The following is a 12991-nucleotide window of genomic DNA, read 5'->3' as shown; positions in this document are numbered from 1 at the left end:
CCTATATCCAAATAAAGCCGAAGAGAAACGGAATCTCATTAACAGCATGTCACTTTTATCCATTGTTACTAATCTTTTAGAAGTATATTGAGTATTTCGATTGAATAGAATATATATTTATCCATTTTAAAATATTTCATGTATACTTTCGTCTATTTACTCGTAACTTTTATAAGCAATGAGAAAATGAAAATTTGAATAAAATATATTTTTTAAAATAGAAAATAAATGATAGGATAAACAAGAGAAATTTTTTAGTTTGACTCACGTAATTGTAACAGTAAAATATTTAAAGTGAAAAATATTATTATTTTATTAGTAAAATTATTATGTTAAATTAATTTTAAATTAAATAAAAATAATCTTATTAAAGTTATTTTACTATTAAATTTTGAAATAAATTACATAATAAAATATAATTATAACAATTATTGTTATGTTATATACTTTATTTTTTTAATTTTTAATGTCAAATTTTTTTTAAATTCATTAATATATATATATATATATATATATATATATTAAAATTGAACATGTTATAATATAATATGTATAAACTAATTAATAAATTTTTAATTCGAAACAAGAAAAAAGAAATACAGCTAAATGAGAAGCATGGTCCAAATTGGACAACACATAAAGAATTTAAAACAGGGGATCTCCAAAAGGAGAAGAAATTAAAGTAAAAAAGCTTAAAAAGAGAAGAGTATTCTTGAGATTTATAGTGTTCCAATCGGGAGAAGAGAAACCCAGCTTGGCACATCTTTTCCTTGCTCTCTTTGGTCTTGTCTTCACCGCAATGGTGGTGGATTGCCGTGTATACCTGGCACAGTTGAAAATAATTATTTCATTATTTGAGGAATGAGATATATATGTTAAAAAGAACGATAAAGGTTCCACTAAGAAAAAAGGGGACACTTTTATTTTTTGAACATAAAAAGCTAGGTTATGGATAATCATGATGATGATCACCATTAGTATCATCCCCGGTTGATGGGTTTGGAGGACTTTTTGGAAGCATTTGCGTGAACTCATCTTGTAGTAATGGCCTCCATGCTTCTCCATATTTAGGAGAACCAATCAAAATCACCAACACCGTCACTATAGCTATCAACACGAACCTCCTATAATTGTTAGAGAATGTTGACATCATGAGCTCCTCCTATAATTGTTGTCTGATCTTGATGGACTTGAAAGCTAAGCCAAAAATTTGTGAGAGATCTTAAGTGAAATGATCAAGGTGTGATGAATATTACACACACATATATATATAAATAGAAGGTTGCCGCGTGCTGCCAATTCAATATCATAAGGGTAGGTAGATTTAGACTATTGGGAATGAGAACAATCTTTTTTGAGTTGACTTTGAATTGATGAATAATGTTAGTGGTTTGAATTCAGTAGATAGAAGCTTACCGGCGATTTCGAATAGAAGGTTAAAACTTAAAGCTAAAACTATATAAGTTTAGCTATATATATGTTTTCCTTTCTGATTTTGATGTCTTAGATATGTAAGGCAAAAATATTGATACTTACAGAAAATTATGATCAAAGCCATATAATAAATATATAGTTCGTGAATACGGTAACTATGGTAGATTTGGTGTTTTAATTAAAGAGTGCTTTTAAAATTAAAGTAATTTTTTATTTAGCAACACTTTTTAAAAAGTGTTGTTAAAAAAATGTTACTAAAATATTAATAAAATAAATTTGATTTTAACAATTCTGTCATATTTATATCATACTTATATCGTCTACCATATATATATATCACTATTAGAAAAATTATTTTTAGTGGCCATTTATTTTACTTTTAGCAATACTATACATAGCCGCTAATATATTTACTAACAATTAGATATGATTAGCTGTCTTATGTTTTGTCACTAAAAAGTTTTAACCACAAATATATAATTGTTGGTAAAGACTTTTTTAATAATCGCAAAAAATATATAATTATCATTATAACATATAGTAATAATGACAAATATATAATTACCACAAAAATATGAATTAAATAAAACATATAGTAATTATTATATTATTGTCACTAAAAATTTGTCATTAAAAATAACTTTTGTTATAGTGTGTGTAAATATATCGTAAGTTTTATAAGTCTTGGAAAAGCAGCAATTTGAACCAAGGCACCTTGTAATATATATTTTCATAATCTGAACTCTGAATTAGAGAACTCTTTTTCTCTACAAATCTCATTCTAAGAGAATTGTGCAATCATGCAGGATGAATTTTCAACTGTTATAACAAAGTCATTGGTGACCTTGGATATTGGAACAATTGCTGGGTAGGCTACAATTCTTTAGATATCTATTTGAGGGGGAAAAAGTTTTTTTTCTCTAAACACTAAACAGAGTAGCGTGTGAGAACTTGATTCATGTATCTTCAAATCGTCATACTCTAACCTAAAATAGTATAAGATGGTATTTTAAAAAATAATTAGGGCAATTTACCAATTTAAAATGATTGGTTGAATCCTTTACCAGATTACAACATTTGGAAATTGCATACCAATTTGTCTTGTTTAAGTTTATATAGAAACCGTGGGAGCCAACCACGGATTCCAATTGTACATAAACCGTGGGAGGTAGCAAGGTTTTATGAGTTGGAAATGCACAATGTAAACCGTGGTAGGCAGCCACGGTTTACACTTTATTAATGAAAAGCAGAAACCGCTGGAGGTAGCCACGGTTTATGAAGAAGAAAAAGCGTAAAACGTGGCTGGCAACCACGGTTTATGAAGGCCATTGAATGAGCATAAAACCCTGTAACCTAGCACGGTTTATGTATAATGAAAATCTATATATATTCGAGTGAGAATGTAGTTGCTGAGGAGATCATTATCACAATGTCAAGTGAGGAAGAGTGTGTTCTTGTCTTAGTGCATTGCTCTGGAAAAATTAAAAAAAGCAAAAAATATGGTGTGAAGTTCACTGATAGAGAACCGTTGAGTGTATTTGTTAGTTCGTCAAACAGTTTGTCAGATTTAAAGAGCACCATCTTGCAGAAGCTTGGGGTTTTTGGGAGCAAGGTTGTGAAGAAGATCTTCTACAAGATTCCCATCGCTGTAGTTTCCAGCGGTGTGATGTATGATACATTCGTGTTAGGGGCTGACGAAGATATTAGGGTTCTATTTCATTGCGTGAGGAGTTTTCCTGAGGTCAGAATACACGAGTTGTATGCGAAGTTGGAGGTAACTCTGGATAGTTCTGGGGCATCGGCTCCTGTTCATAGCTCGACTGCCGCAGGCAGTGCGTCTTGCTCGGCACCAGCAAACCGGTTTTCTGTTCCGCAGGTTGCCTCTCCTTCGTTTGCGGTTGATCTGGTACCAGCGGTTGCAGTTCGTACTGCACGTTCCCCTAATGAAGGGGTCCTGCAACAGGCATTTCTGGGGGAATCAGGTCGTGCCACAGATGATGAACATCAAGAATTCGGGGAACCTGATCGAGTAGAGAATGCAATGCGGGACGATGACTCTGACCAGGAGCCTGTAAATATATTTGGGGACAGCGACGATGACACCGGTGCCAATCCACAAGCACAAGAAGGTCCTTCAAGTTCCGGCACACAGCATTACCCTCCACACTTCTCGACGTTAAACTTGGAGGCTCTGGGTGAACATACGGCCGGAGTTGCTACAGTGGGTGGTTCGTCAACCGAATTTCAGATTGGGCAATCCTTCCAGAGTAAAGAAGAAGCTGTTCTTAGTGTGAAGGACTATAGCATCCGTCGAGGTGTTGAGTACCGAGTGTTGGAATCGGACCATTTGAAGTATCATGGAAGGTGCAAGGACTTCGGCAAAAGTTGTACTTGGCTGATTCGGATTTCGCTCCGTGCACGGAAGGGAACTTGGGAGGTTAGGAGGTACAACGGTCCCCACACTTGCTTAGCAACATCTGTTTCCAGTGATCACCGTCAGCTTGATTACCACGTTATCTGTGCGAGGATTTTTCCGTTGGTCAGTGCGGATGCTGCAGTACCGATCAAGGTGTTGCAACAAGCGACTGAAGCTGATTACGGCTTCAAGCCCAGTTACCGGAAGGTTTGGAAAGCAAAACAGAAGGCAGTTGCACAAATATATGGAGACTGGGAAGAGTCTTATGCCGAATTGCCACGTTGGATGCTAGGCGTGGAGTTGACGATGCCCGGGACAGTTACTGTGTTGCAGACGTCTCCTGTTAGAGTTGGGGACCAGATTGATGAGTCAACAGTGTACTTTCACCGTCTGTTCTGGACATTTCCACCTTGCGTTGAGGCCTTCCAACATTGCAAGCCGCTTGTGAGTATTGATGGTACCCACTTGTACGGCAAATATGGAGGCACCTTACTGCTGGCGATTGCACAGGATGGGAACTCAAACATCCTCCCGATAGCATTCGCCCTTGTGGAGGGAGAAAATGCCGAGTCATGGGCATTTTTCTTGTCCAACTTGAGAAGGCATGTGACTCCACAGGAGGGTATCCTTGTTATCTCGGATAGGCATAACGGTATCAAGTCTGCACTAGAGGATCCCGTGAATGGTTGGCTGCCCCCACGTGCCTATCGGGCGTACTGTATCCGTCATGTGGCAGCAAATTTCAGCCTTTCTTTCAAAGGTAAAGATGCGAGAAGAATGCTGGTTAATGCTGCGTACGCAAAAACTGAGGCGGAGTTCTATTACTGGTTCGACATCATGCGTACAGAGAATCCGGCAATGTGTGATTGGGCGAACCGGATGGAGTATGAGAAGTGGACGCAACACCAGGATAGCGGTAGACGGTTCGGGCACATGACAACAAACATCAGTGAATGTGTGAACTCCGTCTTGAAGGGAACTCGCAACCTCCCGGTCACGTCGTTGGTTAAGTCCACATACGGAAGGCTTGCTGAGCTATTCGTTATCCGGGGACAAACAGCAGAGGCGCAACTTGGAGCTGGACAAGAGTTTTGTCAGGCATTGGTCAAAGGTATTGAAAGGAACATAAGAGAGTCAAGGTGCTTCACCGTCACGTTGTACGACAGGCACCAGTCGGAGTACACGGTTGCTGAGACGACACCGACTGGAAACTTCTCCTTGGGTAGCTACAGAGTCTCGCTGAAGGATCACACATGTGATTGTGGGTACTTTCAGGCCCTCCATTATCCATGCTGTCACGCGATTGCTTGTTGCGCCCACTCCCGGCTTAATTGGGCAGCATATGTGCATGAGGTGTATCGTATGAGTGAGGTGTTCAAAGTTTACAGTAACGGGTTTGTTCCGCCCATACCAGAAGGCCTATGGCCACCATATGCCGGGCCTACTATCATTCCTGATCCTAACATGAGGCGAGCCAGGGAAGGTCGGCCGAAGGCAACTAGGATCCGTGGTCCCATGGATCGATCTGCTGAGAACCAGCCCAAGCGCTGTGGCCTCTGTCGACAGCCAGGTCACACGCGGAGGAACTGTGGCCAGCGAAGAGATACTGCTGGCGGGGATCATTAGGATGTATTATTTAGGTTGAGGATGGGTTATCAATGTATGTTTAATTTCAGTCTTATAAGTAGCATTGGTGTTATTCATATGTTTATGTATCGTCATGTAAGAATATTTGTTTCTTGACTTGGTATATTAAGACAGCCTAATTTAGTGTTAATGTCATTGTGTTGTTTAGACAAATAAAGTAGAAACGACTAGATCATTAATCATACTTAATAGTGAGATACATCAATTTAAGATACAACACCAGAAAGCATAATAAATGTTTAAACATTAATCCAAGTACATAATGAAAGAAAGGACATAGACAAATGGGAAATACATAGCTAACTAATCAGAGTCCTCGATCGTGTCACTGTCGTCATCGTGCAACTGACCAATAAGGTGACCTCCAGTGCCACATAAAGGAGCACGACGAGCCCTCCGTGGTCTCTGATCCACCTGTGGCACCTGTGCCTGTGGCGGAACTACGCTGAAAGCCGAAGTTGGGGTACCTCCCAACGCGAACCATGGGTCCAATGGTGAAGGCGCAGGCTCGTTCAGGTCAACCGGCAAACCTGGCTGTACATCCTGAACAAGTGACTGGTGCTCGGCAAACTGTGAATGTCCCTCATCCATCTGTAGCCTATAATGAGTGCCGTCATCCTCTCCCAAGATGTCTGCTATATCTCTGAAGAACTCTGACTGACTCACAGGATCATCAATCTCCATACCGACGGCCGCGGTAGTAAAGTCGGCGAACATCTGAGAAGAACCCCCCACCTCGAACATCTGAGAAGAACCCCCCACCTCGTACGTACCCTGATCCATCCCTGTGCCCACACCACCAATGTCCTCACCAACAGCATCCTGACCACTGTGATACTCTCCGGATGGTCCTCTACCACGGGCCCGTCCACCACCATCCCGCTGACCATGTCGTCTGGCCCTACGTCTCGGAACACGATGATCAATATCACCTCCATGACCACCAACAACCTGCTCCTCATCTAACTGGTCGGCCAGCCATCGCCACTCTCGATCCGTAGTACGTGTGCCGATACGCCTACGCTTGTCCACGCGGCGGTTGTCCGGTCTGTCGACAACCTGCACCATAGGAGGTGCCTGGGATGACCCTCTATGACGAGCCTCCTCGGTCAACACAATAGGCCTGGGATCCTGAAATGAAACCTCTGGGGATAAAAATCGGTGGGCCACACGACACCACCAGTCCAGGTACTCAGCTGATGGCCCAGGATCAGAAACTCGGTCAACGGGTAAAACTGAGGCATGCCGATCTTGCCAATGCTCATGCCACTCCCGATAATATGAGGGGAACCACCTATCTCCACCCCTGCCGTCCTTCGCATGAAGCCAGTCTATGTTAAGAGCCAAACGAGGGAGATGCTGAACCCCGCCGAACTGAGGCATAACCCTATCCACCTGGTGCCACTCAATCGCAGCAAAATAAATGAGACTGGTAACTGCCGTCCATAGCCTGCGGTGCTGGTCTAGTAGTATCTCTGGATGAACAACAGCTGCGACATCCGGAGTGGAATAGGGCTCCCACACGATCTACATCACGTAATGAAACTTTACGTAAAACAAATTCTATAACAGGCAAAACATAACTGAATGAACTATAAATAAATTACTCACATCATGCACACGCAATCTATCCAAACAAAGGCGTGCAGCCACCACTCTTTGATCTACTGCATCGTTTCTCGGTAGATACTGAGCCCACCTACAAGTTCAATTAAAAGAATGTCATAACATCTAATGGGACATGTAAATGAACAATTTCAAACTCTAGCATCATATTTCTTTACCTGGATGCAAGTGGAAACCCGAATCTGTTGAAATCACTTGGCCTCAGACAAGGAAATCTCCAGAAGATCCAAGACTGTAGAAGCTGTAGTGGCCCAGCCAAGTTGACAACATTTCTGTTTGTTCCACGACAAAGATATCTGTACAACCACGCCAGCGCGGCCGAGCCCCAGCTATATCTACCCAAGTCATCCAACGATGCCACATAAGGCAACCAGCGAAGGTGGACACGGTTGGCGTTCTTGTCCGCAAACAGCTGAGATGACAACAGCATCATAATATAGGCCCTCGCGTATATACGCACGATGTCCTCAGTAGCATCTGCTGGCAAAACCCGAAACCGCTCATGGAACCATGTGTAGCACACTGTCATCTGCTTCACTTTATTCTGCGGAGGTAACTCCCCAAACAGCTCACGGAACCACACCCATGCCGGTCTTCCATTTTCCATGAAATTCTCAAACTCACTAAGGCACCCACTCACAGGCTCACCATCAATCGGTAAACCCAGCTGATAGGCCACGTCCTCCAAGGTGACCGTACACTCCCCAAAGGGCATGTGAAATGTGTGGGTCTCAGGACGCCACCTCTCAATGAATGCGCTAAGTAGAGGCTCATCAACCCAGAACCACTGACTGTTCAGCCTAGCCAAGTGATATAAGCCCGCCGTCTCTAGATACGGTATGATACGCTCGTGTAAAGGCATATTCTGTTGTCTTCTCACACCACTAATAACCCTAGCAGGCTGTAAAAAGATAGATAGCAAACTCTCAACAGACAACAATAGCAACAATTTACAGTAATATCAATAAAAAACCCTAAGCATAACAACAATAGAGAAAATAACACTAACAATATTACTAACACGTAAACCTAAAAAATTAATTCTACCAATAATATAAATTACAAATTCAATAAATATAAAATACTCACTATCATGATAACAGCAAAAAATTCTATTATAACTGTTAAAATATTAATTTAACAATTACCATTAATGATAAGAACATTAAACAAAAAAAAATAATAAAAAGCCGGTTTAACCAACCTCTTGGTCGATAAATCCAGCCACATGCGCAACGCGGTTTAACCGGTACATCCGGTCTTCTTCTTCCATCGGTTCTCCACTAAACCGGTTCAACTTCTCAAACCAACAACTTAACAAAAAAAAATTTTTTCCCTCTCTCACCCACCAACCTTCTCCTCACTCACAAATCTCACAAATGATCCGCCCTCACCAGCCACGGCTTTGCTATTTATACTACTCACTCATAAACCGTGGCTGCCTCTAGGGTTTTATGTTCGAAAGCATTTACTCATAAACCGTGGCTGCCTACCACGGTTTATGCTTTACATTCTCTTCACGTAAACCGTGGCTGCCTACCACGGTTTACATACAACATGATTTGATCATAAAACCTTTCTACCTCCCAGGGTTTATGTACATTTGGAATCCGTGGTTGCCTCCCACGGTTTCTATATAAATTGATTCAAGACAAAATGGTAACCAAATTCCAAATGTTGTAATTTGGTAAAGCTTTCAACCAATTGTTTTAAATTGGTAAATTGCCCTAAAGTAAATATTTTATTTTATTTTATAAGAAATATAGAGAATTAACTTTTATATAATTAATATTAACTAAGTATTAGCAGGATAATTAGGGCGATAAAGTAAGACTTCCAATAATTACTCTACTATTTTATTCTATATTATCCTATGAAAGTTTTTTACATACCATTGTATTATGCTAGTTTTTTTGTCAAAAATTAAAGAACTGGACAGAGGTAAGATCTTTAATACATATTTTCCACTACATAAGTAGAATTTTTTTTCCTGAAAGATAAAAAATATCTCTGTATACAAGTCAATTTGATTCTATTTGATTTGTACATTCTTTGTTGTTGTTTTCTAAAGATTTTTTGAACAGGGATGGATTATTCTTCTGCTCATTTTTGGTGATAATTACTTGGCCATTGTACTTGATTTTAGAAAATAAAACCTTTCCTTTTCAGCCATACTCTCTTTCCTTTCCTGTCCTAGAAAAGCAAAACTCCTATGTCATATAGTATTTACTTGGGATAAAAATTTTAATATATATTTGTTAATATTAATCTATTAATGCTTGTCTAGTTTTGATTTTATTTAATTCCATCTAAAAAGACTTGTAAAAACAAATAGGTGAGAATACGAATATCATATATTTGTTTAGCACTTAGAAATATAAATTATGTTATAGGTACAATACTTATATTGTGTATGGTAGTATTTGCTCTTTATAGATATATGAATTATGAATTAAATAAACAACAAATTAGATCTATGATTCTATAAATGTTTTTATGTAGAAAATTTTATTGAGATAGAATTTTTTGATGTAGTACTAGTATTTATATACATGTAAATTGTTTTTTTATTATGGAAATCATTTTTGTAATACTTAATAAAAGAAAACTTTGATGCTGGAGAAATTATCACCGTTTAAAATACACTAAATATAGGAGAAATATGTTAAAGGAATTAGTAATTTAGTGATAGTTTTAAATCATCACTAAATATATTTGTAATGGGTTAAAAAAGTCAATAAATATTAAAAAAAAACTATCATAGGAACTAATAACTTAGTAACGGTTTTAAACTATTACTAAAAATACCATGACGGTTTAAAACACTCAAAATATAAGAAAAAATTGTCACATGATTTAATAATTTAATGACGATTTCAAATCGTCACGACAACATAAAAAAACTTAAATAAGTGTTATAAATTAGCGACGCTTTTATACTTCAAAACCGTTACAAACAATTTAGCGATATTTCTCACTAACAGTGGTCCAAAATGTCACTATGTCACTTGGCGACATTTAAATCTGTGACACTTTTTTAGCTTCGCAAAAAAATTTAGCAACTATTAAAACTGTTGCCAAGTAATAAAAAACCGTCATACAAATGTTGTATTGTTGTTGTGAATCAACACTATTAATCTCATAACTGTGATCTTCAATCAATTTGATCCTTACATGCTAATCAATCAATTAATCATAAATCTAATTATGATAAACTTAATTAACCCAACCAATATGTTTGTCATCACAATGAATTAATAGACCTTTTTGAAACTCAACATATATATATATATATATATATATATATATATATATATATATATATATATGGAAGAGACATGAGTAGCTTTAAAAAGATTAAAATTTTGAATTTATATATAAAGAAAAAATAAAAAAAAAAACTAGTTTAAAGACTAATTTGGTTAGAGATATTTAATTTCACAAACTAAAATGAGTCTATAAAATTTAAGGACTAATAAGATTCATATGTAATGATGACAAATGGATAATACATGGAGGAATCATATTACTACACATTTATTGAAATAACATGTTAACAAACATTATTATTACATGTGGAATTATTGTCCATGATATACCATGTGATCAAATCCTAATATAACACGTGACACTAATAATTCACGTTATCAAATCACAATAGCATGTCATAAATAGAAAACAAGTTAGAAACTAATTTGGATTATATTAGAGTATTGGCTAAATCATGGAGACATTTTAATGCAATTAAAATCTTAAAACCTATTTGAAAGCACATAATCCATCTCAAATATTATTTTAGACTTTTGCTCGACACACATAGGCATGTATTAATATTTTGTGTGATATATAGATGATTATTTCTATGAAAATATCTTTATATGAGTATGATATTATGAAATGTTAAATAATTTCGTTAAATATATTCATTTAAATATGTTAAATTATTATTTTTGCATGAAAATATCTTCGTGAGAATAACCATCATATATAAATGTGTATGCGCGTGTGCCTGTTCAAAGATACCTTTGGCTTGACATTTTAAACTTGAACCTTGAAAGGTTGAATTGAATACTACGAAATGGGAAATGGAGATTGAACATTGAAGAGATCAAAAGAAAGTAACTTGGACGCGAAACACACCCTCCTGTGGATTTGTGTTTGTGTGTGTGGCTTGTGAATATATTTTATTAGAGTAATTAGTAAATTACCCTTGCATTATATCGGTTTATATTTCTGAAGTATTAAAATAATAAGATATATAAATGTTAAAATTAATAAGATATATAAATGTAAAGTTAATTAATTTATACGTGTTGTTTATTCATCACGTTCCATATTTGAAAATAATTTATATAATAATGAGTATTAGAAAAAGAAAAAATATAAAAAAATATTTTTTTAAAACAATTTAATGTAAATAATAAATTAAAAAGAGTTAATTTTAATTTTAAAATTTAAATGTTAAATTAATTTAATTTATTCATATTTAATATGTCTGAAATATAATCAATTATTCACATTATTCACAATTTTTATTGTCTATCTAACAAAATTGTTAAAAAAATAAACTCCCTTCATATATATTTCTCTATTTGTTAATGCTTAATTTTGCTCTGAATTGACAAAAGAACGTGTGGACTAACATGTCATATGCGTGACAACGGTCTCATTCATAAATTTTGTCATTGTCCACCAAAGTCAACTTGCAATGTTAATATATTAGTTAGTTTAATTTAATTTGACTCTACTTCAAAATTAAATCATGTTTTTAAAATCCATTTCTCAAATTAAAGGATGGTATACATGTACGTGGATTTTATTCTTGAAATAAACAATTTATGCACTCTGATCTTATTGAAAAATCCTACATATCATCGCTTGATCTAGGAAATACATCGATAAAATGTATCTAATTTAAGATAAAAAAACATTTAGGTAAAAATTAAAATTAAAATGCATCTAATTTAAGATAAAAACATTTAGAGATAATTTAGTCTAAAAATTAAAATTTAGATAAAAAAACATTTTAAAATATAAAATAATTATAATGTTAAAAATAATTTTAAAAAATATTAAAAGTAATTTTGATTTAGTCTCACTCTTTTTCCATATTCCGTTTTTTCAAAACCTCATTCATAAATCCATTCCACTATAATTATGGAGATGAGAGGATGGAGAAGAGATGAGAAAGTAACAATCATTCGCCTTCGAGTTCACTGTTGCAGTTCGAGTCTCTTGTTCACTGTTCTCGCATCGCGGTTCGAGTTCGTCGCCGTTCACCATTGCAGTTCGAGTTCGTTGTTCCTTGTTCTCCCATCGTGGTTCTAGTTTGCCGTTCACCGTTCATCACCGTCGCGGTTCGAGTTCGTCGTTTACCGTTGCAGTTCGAGTTCGCCATCTCCATCTCCGTCTCCGTCTCCGTCTCCGTCTCTCACGCTGTCCTTTCTCTTTCCCTCTTTTGTCAGTGTAAACCCTAATTCCCTCTTTTTGATAACCATTTCTTCTCTTTCAATTACAATATTCAACATGTTCGATGAAATGCTTCAACCAAATTTGTTCGATTTTTTTTGCATTCTCTTATTTCTATTGTTATTGCAGTACAAGTTTGACATTAAAAAACTCTTATCATTAGGTTTTATCATAGTTGTAACACCCTACCACGCTAAGCTTTACGCTTAAGCCGTAAAGCAGAGGTGGTGTGGTATTACGACCTCTAAAATAAAATAAGTACATATAATAGCAGAAGAATTATAATATGCTAGGAGCCGTGAAGAAAAGAGGAAACAAAATCGCAAAATAAAAGCGCAACGCTCAAGGAACGGGTTAACCTGCGTGCTAAGGAAACCATAACTATTAAACATATGATAA

At 36.3% G+C, this 12991-nt stretch overlaps 1 long non-coding RNA gene across 1 annotated transcript; it reads right to left on the bottom strand.

The window, feature by feature from the left end:
* Positions 1 to 553: 553 nt before the first annotated feature.
* LOC112718290 (uncharacterized) lies at positions 554 to 1234 on the bottom strand. Its single transcript, XR_003160746.3, has 2 exons — positions 973 to 1234; positions 554 to 823 (listed from the first exon to the last, which is right to left on the bottom strand). It is a non-coding gene; the product is annotated as an uncharacterized lncRNA (long non-coding RNA).
* Positions 1235 to 12991: the final 11757 nt, after the last annotated feature.

Source organism: Arachis hypogaea, chromosome 2 (assembly GCF_003086295.3).
Source record: "Arachis hypogaea cultivar Tifrunner chromosome 2, arahy.Tifrunner.gnm2.J5K5, whole genome shotgun sequence".
Lineage (NCBI taxonomy): Eukaryota > Viridiplantae > Streptophyta > Magnoliopsida > Fabales > Fabaceae > Arachis > Arachis hypogaea.
Note: the sequence above shows the minus strand (reverse complement) of the source record. Positions and strands in the feature narration are given on the sequence as shown.